We start from the raw sequence: 13,724 nt of genomic DNA on the forward strand, positions 1-13,724 counted from the left end.
GGGGCCGTGGGGCGGGTAACCATAGTGGGTTGTTTGACCTAAAATATCCCTGAGGAAGCACACAGCCTCCTGAAGTCCTTGCCTACAATTACTTGAGCAAACTTGCACTTGTTTCCCGTAAGGGCAGCTCGCTGAAGGCAGCAGGTAAGGTTATTTTTCTTCCTTGAGCATTAAGAGTACGAGCTGTGTGAACGCTGGGTTATTGTGCGACGTGACATCTCTGGAAGGGACTCAGGTGATTGAATGAAACTCCCTTTCCCTGTCACCAGAACGGATTTGAAGCGTTATCTGGAGAGGTCCTAGACCCGCATCAGCGTTCTGTGCCCGCGCCGGGGATTAACAGCGCAGAAACCGGCCTGAATGGAAGTGCTGACTTAGTTTGCTAGACTCATTGTAAACCTGGGTGCTCTATTAACAAGAGAAATGTAATGCAACTACAATGTGACATTCTAAGGTTTTTATTTTGATGGATTTTACCAATTTTAACTTCAATAGATTTTCAAAATGTGAATGCGAGTAGGAGGAGAAAGAATTCAGAGGCTGACAAACCAACTCAGCTTTTCCAGGGCTATTTTGAAGTTACATCCCTTACTGTTTTCCGTCTGTTCGGCAAATAGCGTTCCTCCCTCGTGGATGTTTACAGGGGAAAGAAAAACTTCTTTAAGCCATAAATTTAACAAACATCAACTTATTTTCCATGGCAGATCCAGTTGTAGAGAGAAGATACATGTGAAGTGGATGGTCCTTCGGTTCATGATGATGTAGAACAGTCTTTAAATTATCTGAACTACACTGAAACTGGAATTTAAGGTTGAGGATCATTCTTTTCCAGCTTGATGCACTTGATTTTACAAAAGGTGTGAATTCCACGCACCTATACACCCCTAGTTTGGCGTGAATGGAGTTTTGGTGGGAATAACCTGGTGCTGAAAGTACAGAAAAGGGTGTTTTTCACCACCAGCGGGAGATCTTTGCTTTGGATGGGCTGTGAGGAGCTGCAGGACCAGCAAATAGCTGGGGTGGGGATGTGAGTCTGACGCTGGTATCAGTTGCTAGTGCCATGACAACCAATTCAAAAGCAATAATGGAGCGAACGTTTGGTTTTGATTTATTTGGGGTTTTTTTAGACATTCATCTGTGTATTTATCTGGCTCTTTTTCCTGAGTTTGCCATCTCATTTATCTTCCCACTAACAGCTCATCAGTGGACAGAACTCTATTTAAAAGTGCCTCATTTTGGTATCTGATTTTAAGTTGATAATTTTGCTTTAAAAAGGAAAGAAAAATAGGATTGATTACTGAAAAATGGAGAATGTTAGCTCTGTGTATAATTTCTATTTGTGTGCCTAGGCTTTAAAACTTATGACAATTTTAGTATTTACAATTCAAGAATAATACCTAAACTGCCTAGGAGGTCGAGCAACTCTGAGAGTGGAGACTATTTGCTGTGTTCTGTAATATTTCCATTCCTGTGACTTAAACAGATCATTTGTCTTAAAGGTCATCGAGCTTCTCTTCTTCCCATCCCGAATCGTTCACTTCCACTGGAACCAGCTCCGCATGTGAAGGGCGGTGGTTTGTAGCAAGGAAGAATCTCTGGAAATAAGGTTGTTCTTTGCAGCACCTTTCAATATAAAGGTTTTAATAAGCAAGGTTTTGTCCTCCACAGGTTGGTTATGGTGCTTTGCAAGGGGACAATCTGAGAGACCTCCCATTTTCCTCAATGCCAATATGAAGAACTTTAGTGTTCTCGCTTCACTCCATATAGAAATTAAAGACGTGTGCTTTCTGCTAAGTCTGCTTCACCCATTTATTTACCTTTTGCCGAAGTCTGGTGCTGAATTTGTTAGATCAAACATTTACATTGCAACATTCTGTTCTAAACGCTTGCCAAGTCAATCTGGGGTTTAATTTGCACGCACCCTGTGTTCTGCTGTCAGGTACGGGCATTTGCTGGGAGAGACAGGACCCGAAAAGGAGTGAAGGGGAAAAGGAAACATTTGCTCTGTTGTGCAAGGTCTTTTGTATTTTCTCTGGTGAACATGCAGTTTACTTGCTGGTGGAATTACAGTGAAGAAAAGGGTAAAACCATAAGTGTGTGTCCACACTGCATAGTGCGTCCTGTCCCTTCGCTCAGAGTCCCCACCTGAGTTCAAGTTCAAAGCGCTTCCATCTATAGGACTCAATTCTGCACAAATTGATAACTTTTGAAAATGATGATCTGAGACGCATGAAGCTGAGTCCAGAGGCACCTCGGCTTGGCAGGGTGGAGGGGATTCCCAACAGCTACGGTCTGTGCTGCGTTCGCTCCGACCTCGCTCTTCATCAGAAGTCTAGTAGCAGTCACCAAAATTACATTATTCTGATTATTTCTGCAAAGGAGAGCCGGCTCACATGTGTTTTCAATGCTTCAATTCTGTGTCGTGCTTACAGGTCTGTGCTGCAGGTGGGAACCCAGAGGGCACAGCCCAGCCTGGCACTGGAGCCTCGGTGAGTAGAAGTTCTACTAATTATATTAACTTCAATTAAGCCATCATAATTTATACAAATTGAGGACTAGGTGTAAGCCACGGAAAGATCCATCCTTCCGTCACCATGCAAAATCAGAAAGCTATTAAACATGGCTTGTGTGATCTCTGGCTCCAGACAAGCGTGGCAGATGATGCCCCGGCTCCAGCGCCCTGTGCTCCCACCGCATTGCAACACGCAAAACCCTGGTGGTAGCAAACAGCCTGGTTGCATTGCTGAAATATCAAGTAACCAAACAACTAGTTGTTAAATCAGCTCTTTGGACCGGCGTGGGATCAAACCAGAGTCCATTTACTGATCTGACGCCCTAGACTGTTCTATTAACGTTTCAGGAATAAATACCTCAGGGTGGCCGTTGGTAGGTTTGGAGCAGATGAAGCAAACCGGTGGTTCAGCACTCTTTTTTTATATCATCAGCAAGTTGATTTAAATTGAGTGTACAGAGTTGGCTGCATTCCTCTCATGAGCTGCATAAAAAGTTTGCTAAATCGAAGTGCCAGAGCTGTAAAATCCTGCTGAAGGGATTGTTTCCAAAGATCAGCGAGAGGAACAGTTAAACTGTTACCGTGGCAGCGCGGGTGACTTTTGTCCCCTTGGCTTTATTTTAGTGACGGTGGTGAGGAGTTTTTTGCTTTACAGAAATGAAAAAGCATTAAGACTTGGGAACATAAACCACATTCCCTTTGGCACTACGAGTTCTCTACCTCATAGACAAAATATGATCAGTGTGTGGAACGAATAGCAGGTGTAACATATTTTTAGAAAAACCTTGGCACACGGCGCAGACATCCCTCAACCCCCATCCTTTATTCTGTCAACTTTTGTTTGTTAAAATCAATCCGTGTTATTGATGGCTTCAGGTTTGGTGGAACTCGCTGCAGTTTTTATACGGTAGTTTAGCACTTCAGAGGCCTGAAATCGGAGATCTTTTCCTCCTCCGAGAGCGGAGACACCGCGACGTTTAAGCAGCCTGGCAGCTCCGTGCCCTCGTGGAGCTTGTTGCGCTACGTTCCCTTTTCCCCTCAGCTTCAAGATTACCCATGGCGTAAAACAAAAGAGGACTCTGGGAACGTAGTGCCTTAATTATTGTTTAGTACCCTGCGAGCTTCTTTGCAATATCACCAGGACTGGATAACGCACTTAAAAACAGCCCTGAAAACCCACCTTTTTACCTCGGGGGAAGATACTCATTCCCTGCTACCCCCATAACCCCTTCCTTTGTCTTTCCTGCGTCTCCCACAGCACCCTCGGATGGAGCGGCCTGTGCGTCGCTGCCTCTCGCTCCTCGCTGTGCTGCACCCGGATTTCACGCTGCTCTTTTCACACAGACTTTCCTTCTTTCTGATCTCATCTCTGAGGGTGCTCGATGCCAGAACTCCTGTGTCACGGGAGACACGGCACAGGAGGCTCCAGCCACCACAAGGTACCTTCTCTCTCCGCCTCTTGTAGTCTCAGGCTTCCTTGACTTCACTTTACCCCTAGAGACAGAGTGTAAAGAACTATTGAATGTCAGAATATGGTTAAGGAGTGTATTAGATGCTCACAGTCTGATGAAACTGGGCGAATTTGCAGCCCTATCCGGTAATGCAACAGCCGGGGAGTTTTTATTCATGTTGATGGAAATGAGAGGTGGCAGGTTAGTGAAGAACATGGTATAATAGATGACAACTCAAGCACCCCATGTTCCAGATCTGACCCTGGGCAAGTGTCTGCCCTTTTCTGTGTTGGTTTCCTCTTCTGTCTCCATCAAAATTCGCTGTTAGCAAGTGTCAGACATTAGCTGGCTATTGCTGTCTTTTTACTGTCAATAAGGAACTTCATCCAATTTCTGTACGCCACAGGAACATCTAAGCTTGACCTACTGTTCCCTCCTTTTATTGCCTTTAGTCTCTGTGGCCTTTGAGAGTCTCCTCCGTTACAAAGTTCACTTAACGTGTATTAGATGACCTTTACATTTTGAAATAAGGCATGCATATAAAAGTAAAGCACTTGATTCTCATTGTCTATGGTATATAGAGTCTGATTCATCCACCACCGGAGCAGAAGGCCTCTGGAGCAGTGAGATCTCACATACTGACTATTGTGATTCTCTAAAAGAATTCCTGTGGGTGTTTCTATAGATATGGATGTACATATTCCTCCAGTACAAATCATGTGAAAATTTTACACCAGCCTACTCACCCAAGTTGCTGCTGGTCAAAATTAGACTTGCATACAGATTTTACAAACTCAAACAAATTCCCCTTTGGTTTTCGTTATACCATAGGGTTAAACATCCCGCGTGCCAGCACGGACACAGAGCTGTTGGGCTCTGCCACCAGCTGTGCTATGGACTGCATGCCCAGTCTTCTACAGATTGCTTCAGCCTCCTTAAGAGCAGTTTCAGTGTTTTTAAGCCCATACTTGAGCCTTTAACCCCCTGCTGAGTCTCAGGTATTTTGAAGTGTATTATTGAAGCCAACGGGTTCCCGCTCTGTCTGTGTCTCTCGGGGTTAGTCAGGTATGAGCAGCACCTCTGTCTGGCAATTTAGTGGGAAAACTGCAAAATTCCTTAATGCCATTAAAAATGTTAATACCTGGGGCAGTTACCTGCTTTGTGGATATTTGTGAATCTCATCTCAGTTAGCCGCTTTGAGCTGTAGATCGTATTTTACTTGTGAACAATTGGATTTTTGTTTTTATGTAGCGCATGATGATGGTCTCTGTTTAAGACTTATTTCAGTATTGCCAAACCAAATAACTCAAGAAATTGTGATTCAAGCCTCCAAGAATACCTTAGAAATTATGAGGTAATCATAAGTAATAATCAATCTCACACCATATTAATTTATCTTCTGGGCGTAGACTTAAGTAGGTTTCAGAATGTTCTAGCTTTTCTCTACAAGTCCACTAAGAGCTTAATTTTTAGCTGAAAATTTAGATCCTTAGGAAATGACAGGTTCGCTGTGTCTGGCACTTCACAGGAAACAAAATATCTAAGGGATAGTGATGAATTTGCAAGTGCTGGCAATTAACCACAGCTGCTTAATGGAATCGGATTTCTGAGTGACACAGAAGGACTGAGATCTCCACCGCCCTCCGGTCTGTGCAGTTTGCAGCACAAATTGGACAGTCTGGTGCAGACAACCAACTCAACTTGTACAAACTGGTAAAGGACAGAAGGACTCAGTAAGAGATCCACTGCATCTCTGACCTCTCACTCCTGACCTTCAAGGAAACTGCTTCAACAGACAATCCAAATACTAAAATTCCTGACTCTAGGATATAAAAATCACACAGCTATTGATTGCATATTACATTAGAATTTTTGCTACTGCCAGCCATCCCTAGGCAATAATTATTCCTGTCTCTCTCGCTCTCTCCTTGTGCCATAAATGACATTATCAGGTGTCCTCTGGCTAGTATTCTTCCTTTGATCAACAGGAACCAATCAGCCTTTCTCTCAAATTGCCTAATTCATTAATATAATGAAGTTTAACATGGAACAATTATTCTCAACCTGTATTTAGGTCTAAAGCTATTGCTTCTGTTTCAGAGCCAAGGAAGCCTCATGCGCCTGAAAGCACGTCTAGTTTTTCCAAGCGCTCCAGCTGACCTGACAAACCATGTCCCCTCTCCCTGCCCTTGCCTCGCTCACATCGTGCACTGTCCTCACTACCATGCATCTCCTGGGCTTGTTCCTGCTCAGCTGAGTCTACAAATGGAGCCTGAGCCTTGAGGAACTACAATGGGAGGTACTCTGCTGGCCCAATTAATTAAAGGAAGTGTAGACATCACATGGAGGAGCTGCTTGGTCCCTCAGCCATCCGTCCCACCTTGGCTGAGGTTGCCTCGCTGGCCCCGAGCGTCCCACATTGTAGGTGAAGCTGCTGGTGACACCAGAGACCTGCAAGCAAGGCTGACTTGACGATCACCTCAATGGATGGCACGCGTTTGGGGGTGATGAACTTTCAGAGGTCAGTGAGGTTGCCTTTCATTTTTTCTTAGTGTCTGTGTGGTTTTAAGAATTCAGTATTTGAAGCAGCTTACTTGCCTGCAGCCAGAGATCAGAAGATGTGTTAAATGTACAGTCTGGATCTCATGTCTATGAATCTATCCTTTTTTTTGAATGTTTTGCTGTATAAACTCTCTCTTACCTTCTTTATTCTTTGAAATTCCTAGCTGACCCCCTCTTGATTTTTCTTTCTGTTTTCCTTCAAGGTCTTCCTTAAAACTTGCTTTTCTTGGTTTCTTTCGCAAACCAAGCTGTTCTCCCCACTCTGAGGTCTGTGTCTCACCATGTATAATTTGCAGTGTATTATCTGATGGAGACTGTAATCTCTCCAGGGCAGGGCTGTGTCCCTCTCCGGACTCACAGTTGCCTGTTTTACTCTACGGACTTGAATAAGAAGGACAGAAATAGAAGCGTATACAGACACTCCCAAATAAACTGTGTATTTTATGATCTATGTTCAAGAAACAAATGCGGGAACAATTATTATTAGTAACATGGTTTATGCTGTACCGCTGGAGGCTTGAGAAGAAGTAGACACTTTAGGTGAAGAAGCTGCCTTTACAAAACATTCATGGGACATATTTATCTAAAAATACACATAGTTATGGTAGAGAATGATGATCCTCTGCTGATCTATAGTTAATTGTAAATGGCAACGTGGGACTTGGCAATCTTGTAAACAACCCTGCTGTAGTAATATCGTACTTGATCCCTTTCCTTCCTGCAGCATCCCAAAGCCATTCCCAGGCTGATTTCTGTGGCCTCTGCAGATCTGCTTGCTCAGCTCTGCCACTGTGTCCACCGAGGCCTGGGAGAGGAGGATGGATGAAGAGGAGGATGGATGAAGAGGAGGATGGATGAAGACAAGGATGACAACCCCCTTCACGTACAACTGCGGAGAGAGAAACTTTATGCAGGACAGGCTTTTGCTTTTTACAGATGCTGAAACTTTTCCTCTTTACATGTGTGCTGTGGGTAATATGCAGATAATCCATTTTAAGATACATTTTGGTCTGAGATCTGCAGTGAGTTTTGCTTTTTGATGCTTGCACAAATGGACTCCAAGTACTTAAATGCCTGCCTGATGAAATTAGAAAACAAGCAACATGTAAGCAGAGATGGGGATGATCTGTGAGACTGAGATGACTCTGTCTGAAAGTCAGAGTGGTTAGAGCTCGGATTTTGATTTGCCTGTTTTCCAGAGAGATCTGAGGCCGTTCAGCCCGACCCTGCCGCCGGGACCACTGCTGTGGGGTGGCCACTGGCCCCATCCCTCTCCTGACATTTGCATTTCCCCAAAAAAAAGCCTCATTCTGGCCGGGAGTGTTGTGGCCGGGTCTCATGTTGTCTGGTTCCCAGTTGCTTTTTGGAAGAGCTTGCTGAGCTTGAGTCCCTGTCATCTTGGATATTTTGGTCTTTTGTCAGTTATAAAAAGATATCTGTATTATTTGCAAGCAGTTAGTCATCTGCTAGCCAGTGTGGGGTTGTTTTTCTAAAGGGTGCTTAGGATCGCATAACTCTCCCAGGCAGAGGGGAAAATGTCCGTAGATGTTGGGACCAGCCGTGTAACTGCTGCAGTCATCTTCATCCAGAGCCTTTGCTTTCACTCCCCGTTAGAGCTCCGAACTTGAGGGCTGTATCCCATCTCCAGCCTTTCCCGTAACAGTGTTTATCTGGGTAAGCTGAAAGACAAAGGCCACTTGCAGAGCAAATGCGTTGGCTGTGCGCATTGTCCTTTCAAACTGGAAGAACCTGAAGGGCTGGTGACACGGGGACCCTGCAGCAGCTCCCGCCAGGGTTCCCTCAGGGGTTTTTTCTTTCCTTGGTCCTTCCAGAAATGAAGCAACATTTTGCTGGGAGGTGCCTTCCAACATGGCAATTGGCCCACGGGGCTGGGTTTGAGGCATGGCCGGGTATAGGATGCAACTAAAAATATAGGTGACAAATGTAAATGCAGCATTTTGCCGGGGTGGCAGCGTGTCTGCTGAGCAGTGCTGGGGCGGTCGGTGGCACTGGATGCTGTGGGTGGCAAAGCAGCATTGGGGGGCGATTTCTTCCTCTGGGTGTTTGTTTGTTCAACAAGCAATTATTTAATATCATAACAGCTTCACATGTGAAAATTGCCGCTTTTCCATCATTGTGTCGTGGTGACCCTGTTTCAACAGGCAGGGGAGGAAACTGGAAGGGGGGAAATATGGAAATTAAGAAAGTGGAAGGACCTATAGAAGAGGAAATGCCTCCACCTCCTCCTTCCTCTGCCAGACTCTTTTCTTCATTTAGTTGTCTTTTTAAGATGCAAAACTGAACATAAAATTCAGGAAGGAGGTAGCGTGACCCCCTGCTTGTGGCCTCTGGGTCCAGCCTCCCGGTGTGCGGGGGACAAGGTGACACAATGGGTGCCACGTCAGCCGCTCCTGCCTGGGGCTGCCAACAAAGGTGCCATTGAGAGCCCGCGGATGCCATCCCCTCCGCGCAGCTCCAGAAGGGACGAATAAAACGAGTTTGTTCAGGCAGCTTCTGCTCCAGAGCGTAAAGTTACTCAGCATTTGCGGGACTGGGTCGCTGTAGATATTTTTATTCTGTGTCTATTTTGCTCCGTCTCTGACTGATGTGTTATGGATGATTCCAATTAACAGTGCATGGACGCAAACAATGCGTTCTTGCTTTATTTGTACAAGTCAAAATAGATTTTTTATTCCTTTTTTTTTAGTTATGTTTGCAAAAGCGTATTCCTGTTCAGATTTTCTTTATGCAAAAATGAAAGCACCTGAACTCCAGGCCAGGGAACATTTGGCGAGCAGAGAGTGCAGGAGCCTGGCTGCACCATGTTATATAAACAACCCAGGGTTTGGAAAGCAGACCTAGAGGAGTTTGCAAATTTATTTTAGCAAGCAACCCATCTGCTCCTACCAATAATGGCTTTGCAGACCAGTTGTGTATTTGCTCAGCTCACAGGCCAATGAGTTCTGCATATGTTACGTGATTTGCACGAATCGATAGGTAACGTAGACACAAGAGCTCACATCTGGAAGACACGAGCCGTGGAGACACGGATTTGAATAGTGACCTAGTTAACACCTTGTAGGGTCTGAATCTTCAGGGCAAAAATATAATTTTTAGATTTCTTTTTTAAACGAACTGTTCAATTTTATTAGGCGGATGGTAGCAATGCCCGTTTCGCAGGGCTGCGCAAATCCTGCAGGATGCAGCTACCCCAAGAACGCGGCTTTGGAGCTGCTGCACTTACCTGGCTGAGAAGGAAAACTCCAAATTACATCTGAACATCGCACAGCTGGATGGAGGCTCTGCCCCAGCTCACCGCGTTGCCACGTACACGGAGACGCGTTTTAATTCTAGCTAGGGAAGCAAGGAAAAGAAAGCTTCATCCAGAAAAACAAAACAGATCAAACTGGGGCTCTAGAAATCTCCCTTCTTGCCAGAAGCATTGCTGGAACCAGCACTTTTTTGGTCACGCTCGGGAGCGCTTGCAGAATGCAATTTCCAACAGCCGGTCGTGAGCGCTTGCCCGGGAGCTTGATTTAAGGAGCTGCGCTCGCCCAGCAAATTGCAGGAGCTGTTTCTGCGATACGCTCCCTTGTGCAGGCTGATGAGAAAAGTGGAGGCCAGGAACTTAGATTTTATGACCTTGTAACGTCCAGAGGCTCAAACCTGTGACAAAAGTCTCACTAGTCAAGGCAATTACTGAAAAAAAAGAAGAAAGAGGGAAAAAAATCCCCAAACCTGTCCTTCCTCCAGATTACCAACTGAACAACCTGTGCGCTGCAATAATTCTGCAAAAGATGCTCTCAGAAGTGTTTTTTACAGTGAAAGTGGTCATAAATAATAATAAAAAAAGGACATTTGCGTGTATTTTACAAAGCAAGGAAAAAAATTTCTTCCTCTTCAAGCGCATAGTCTGTGAATAATTTGTGAACAAGAGAAGCAGCTCCATCTATCTTACACTGTATTTGTTACAAATCATTTGCTCGTGTGTAAATCTTCCTGCCAGGGTAGGAGCAGCAAATCCTCCTTCAATTTTTGTCTGCTGAAAAACATCTAGAGCTAAACATGAAAAATTGAATTGATAAGTAACAGGTGTAGAGGTGCATCTGAGGACGAATATATTCACCTAGCCCACGATGGAGGGGCTGGGCGACGGTGTTTTTGAGCATCCGAGCATCCCATCTCAGAGAAAAGTCTCTTTTAGAGCTCCCAGAAGGTCCCTAGATGGCAACACTGCTCCTCCCGACCCTCCTGTGAGTCTGATAGACTTCTGAAAGCTCCTGCTTTGGAGATTTACGTGATTAAGCAAGACCTTAAAGTCGCATTCACAAATAAAAGTGAGAAAAAGAGTATGTGTTACATGGTGGTGGTGGCAAAGGAAAGCTTTAACCTGTGATTGCTGAAAGGCTCTGCCATCTGAAGGCAAAAGAATGACCAAAACACGCAAGAATTTATTTATTTAAAAGAAATAACATTTTAAAGCCAAGTTTGTGACACTGGGGGATGTGACTCATGACCGCTAAGTGTTTTGTCAGCGTGCTTAGGTATTTCTCTAACTGAAAGCCCAACAAGTACCACTTGCAGAAAGGTGGTTCAGCCCTTCCAGCCTCTATGAGCGGGATGAAGGATGCTCTGCCAGGCTGGGACACCAAGGGACCACAACAGGTAAGGAGATTTTGGTGTTAGCTCTGCTTATCACACCTGTTAGATGAGTAGACCTGACAAAGCCATTAACTTTTTCCTTTGAATCTGTGTTTATTCACCACTGGCTGTGCAAACCTGCTGTGTCTATGTACAGCCCATCCGGCACCGCGGCTCCGCTCACACGTGTTTGTGAGCGGCTGAAACCCCAAACCAACCGATCAAAGTAGCAATCGCCTTATGTCAGATATTTTTGCCCATCTCTTGATTAGATGACTTTTGGAGCTGGCTAGCACAGTAAAAATTGCGAATTGAAAATATAATCAAATATACAATTTGAGTTTCATCCTGAGTTAATTACCTGAGTAGCGTACATCTGGTAGCTACAATAAATTACAGCAGAAATTAAGAATTTGATTGCAATATTCACTTTTCAGATGATCTGCAGGTCAAGTATTATTCACTGAAGAGATTCATGAATAATTTTGAATAACTGGACCAATATATTTAGAAACTATGCAATCTGCAAACAGGGAGAGAAAAAGCCTCAAATAAATTATACATTGTGGCTTTTTCCCGCAGCTCTGGAAATGGGTTTGATTGCCTTATCACAAGCTGTGTTATATGTTTTTTTTCTTGATACACCTAAAATCTCTCCTGCTATGCTACTAACCGGGCAAGGATGCAATCGGGCAAACGACAACCAGCCATCCAGCTCAGGGGCTGCTTTTCCCTTAGAAAAATCTGAATTACACAGAGACAGTCCACTGAACTGGGGCAAAGCAAATCTGACCACAGCGGGACAGCTTCTGGCTTTAGGGAGCACATCACCCCAACAGCTGCCATGCGAAGTGCGGTGTCCCCAAGCCGTGGTGCCACCGCCACCTCGTGTCGGGCGCTGGGAGCAGCTGGACGCTCCTGCCCCAATTTCCAGCCATCTGACGTCATTTCAGTGCTGAGGGATCAGGCTGGTTTTGCTTTTTGTTGTTTTGGGTTTGTTTGTTTTCCTTCGCACCCCAAATATCGCAAAAATAGGAAGATGTCACCATGTGAGGAGGAACTTGGGGTCCTTGTGCAATAATTGTGTGTGTGACTAGTCGGATGCTCATATAATTAAATATTAAATTATACGTGTTGGACACTGCTGGATGGAAATCCTGGTCCTGCCTGTCGATATGGTGAGTCCTGTTGAGGACAGTGAGACCTCTTCATCCCCACAGCTGGCTATAAAATGTCTTGGTTGCACCTTGCTTTCTGTCCAGGGATGGAGCGTCTCGCCCAAGGCGTCGTTTCCCAATGGAGCTTTGTGATTTCCAGCACCTTCCCCAAGCACCGCAGGTGCAGCGATGGTGGGGCACCTTCTAAAGAGACGCGGGGCTCCGGCGGTGCAAGGGTGTGTGACTGTGACTGCACATGTTGTACTTGTGGGGACAGATGGAGGTAAGGTTCCTATTTCAGCAAGTTTTGACTTTACAGGGCTGGGATGTGGCTGAGGTTTATCTGGTGACCTTAGGAACAAATCTTTAACAGCAAGTAGCATTTTCTTAGCAAGGCAGTAACCAAGCCATGCTGAGCATGACATGCAAGTGCTGCTGGGTTGTCCAGGCGTCCATAAGCTTTTGAGCTTGTTCATGGGAGCATTGCAAGTTGTGAAGCTGCTGTTTTGAGAGGTGCGATGTGCGGGATCCGCTTGGGCGCTGCCTGCACACCACGAGCAGGCTGGACCAGCCGCCCTGGTCAGGTCCATGTGCGGATCATCCGGCTCTCAGGTGGGAACAGCTTGTTTGAAGTTATCATAGGAATGCGCAGCTATGACTCACTTTCCCAGCCCGTGTACATTAATCAATACTGCATTTCATCTGCTATTATATCATCCTGTCACTCAGTATTACGATGCCCTTCTACAGCTCCTCACAGTCAGCCTGTGCTTCTGCAGCCCTCAATAACTTGATATCAAGACCAACCTTTGTAACCCACCTCTCCCATCCCTCTTCCAGACCATCTCCATCAAGCAGCCCAGGCCCTCACATGCTGCTGGTGGCTTCTCTTCATTGTGAAAACTGACCTCTCAGTCTCACCCTTTCTTTCTGATGTCCCAGCCTCCTGTTGGCTCGAGAGCCTGCCTTACCTCTCCAGGCAGAACAACCCAGTGTCTTCAAGAGCCTTGGGTGAGGAAGTGGCTCTATGACCTCGATCCAAGCCAGCTCTGTCGGCTGGGCCACCTCTGTCCTCGTGATTGCTTCGAAGAGTGCTAAGTGTTACGGAGCACCACTTCTCTCTGTTGAGGGGACTCTTCTCTACGTCATATTCATCATTCAGCTGTGAGTTTTGTCCTCTCTTACAGTTTCTACCAAACTTGCTGAGGTTTCACACTGAGCCCCCAGGAACCCTTGTCTAAAATTAGCCCCGTGTTTGCCACCTTCCGTCCTCTGCTCCTGCCACAGGCTGAAGCAAAGGTTATCCACCACAGTTAATGGTTAAGCAATTTCTTATGTGAGTACTTTTGCCCTTGGGTGAATACCTGCCGATCCTGGAGATTTATAGTTGTTTTTCTTCTA

The sequence above is a fragment of the Columba livia genome, chromosome 18 (genome assembly GCF_036013475.1).
Source record: "Columba livia isolate bColLiv1 breed racing homer chromosome 18, bColLiv1.pat.W.v2, whole genome shotgun sequence".
In the NCBI taxonomy this organism is placed as follows: Eukaryota; Metazoa; Chordata; class Aves; order Columbiformes; family Columbidae; genus Columba; species Columba livia.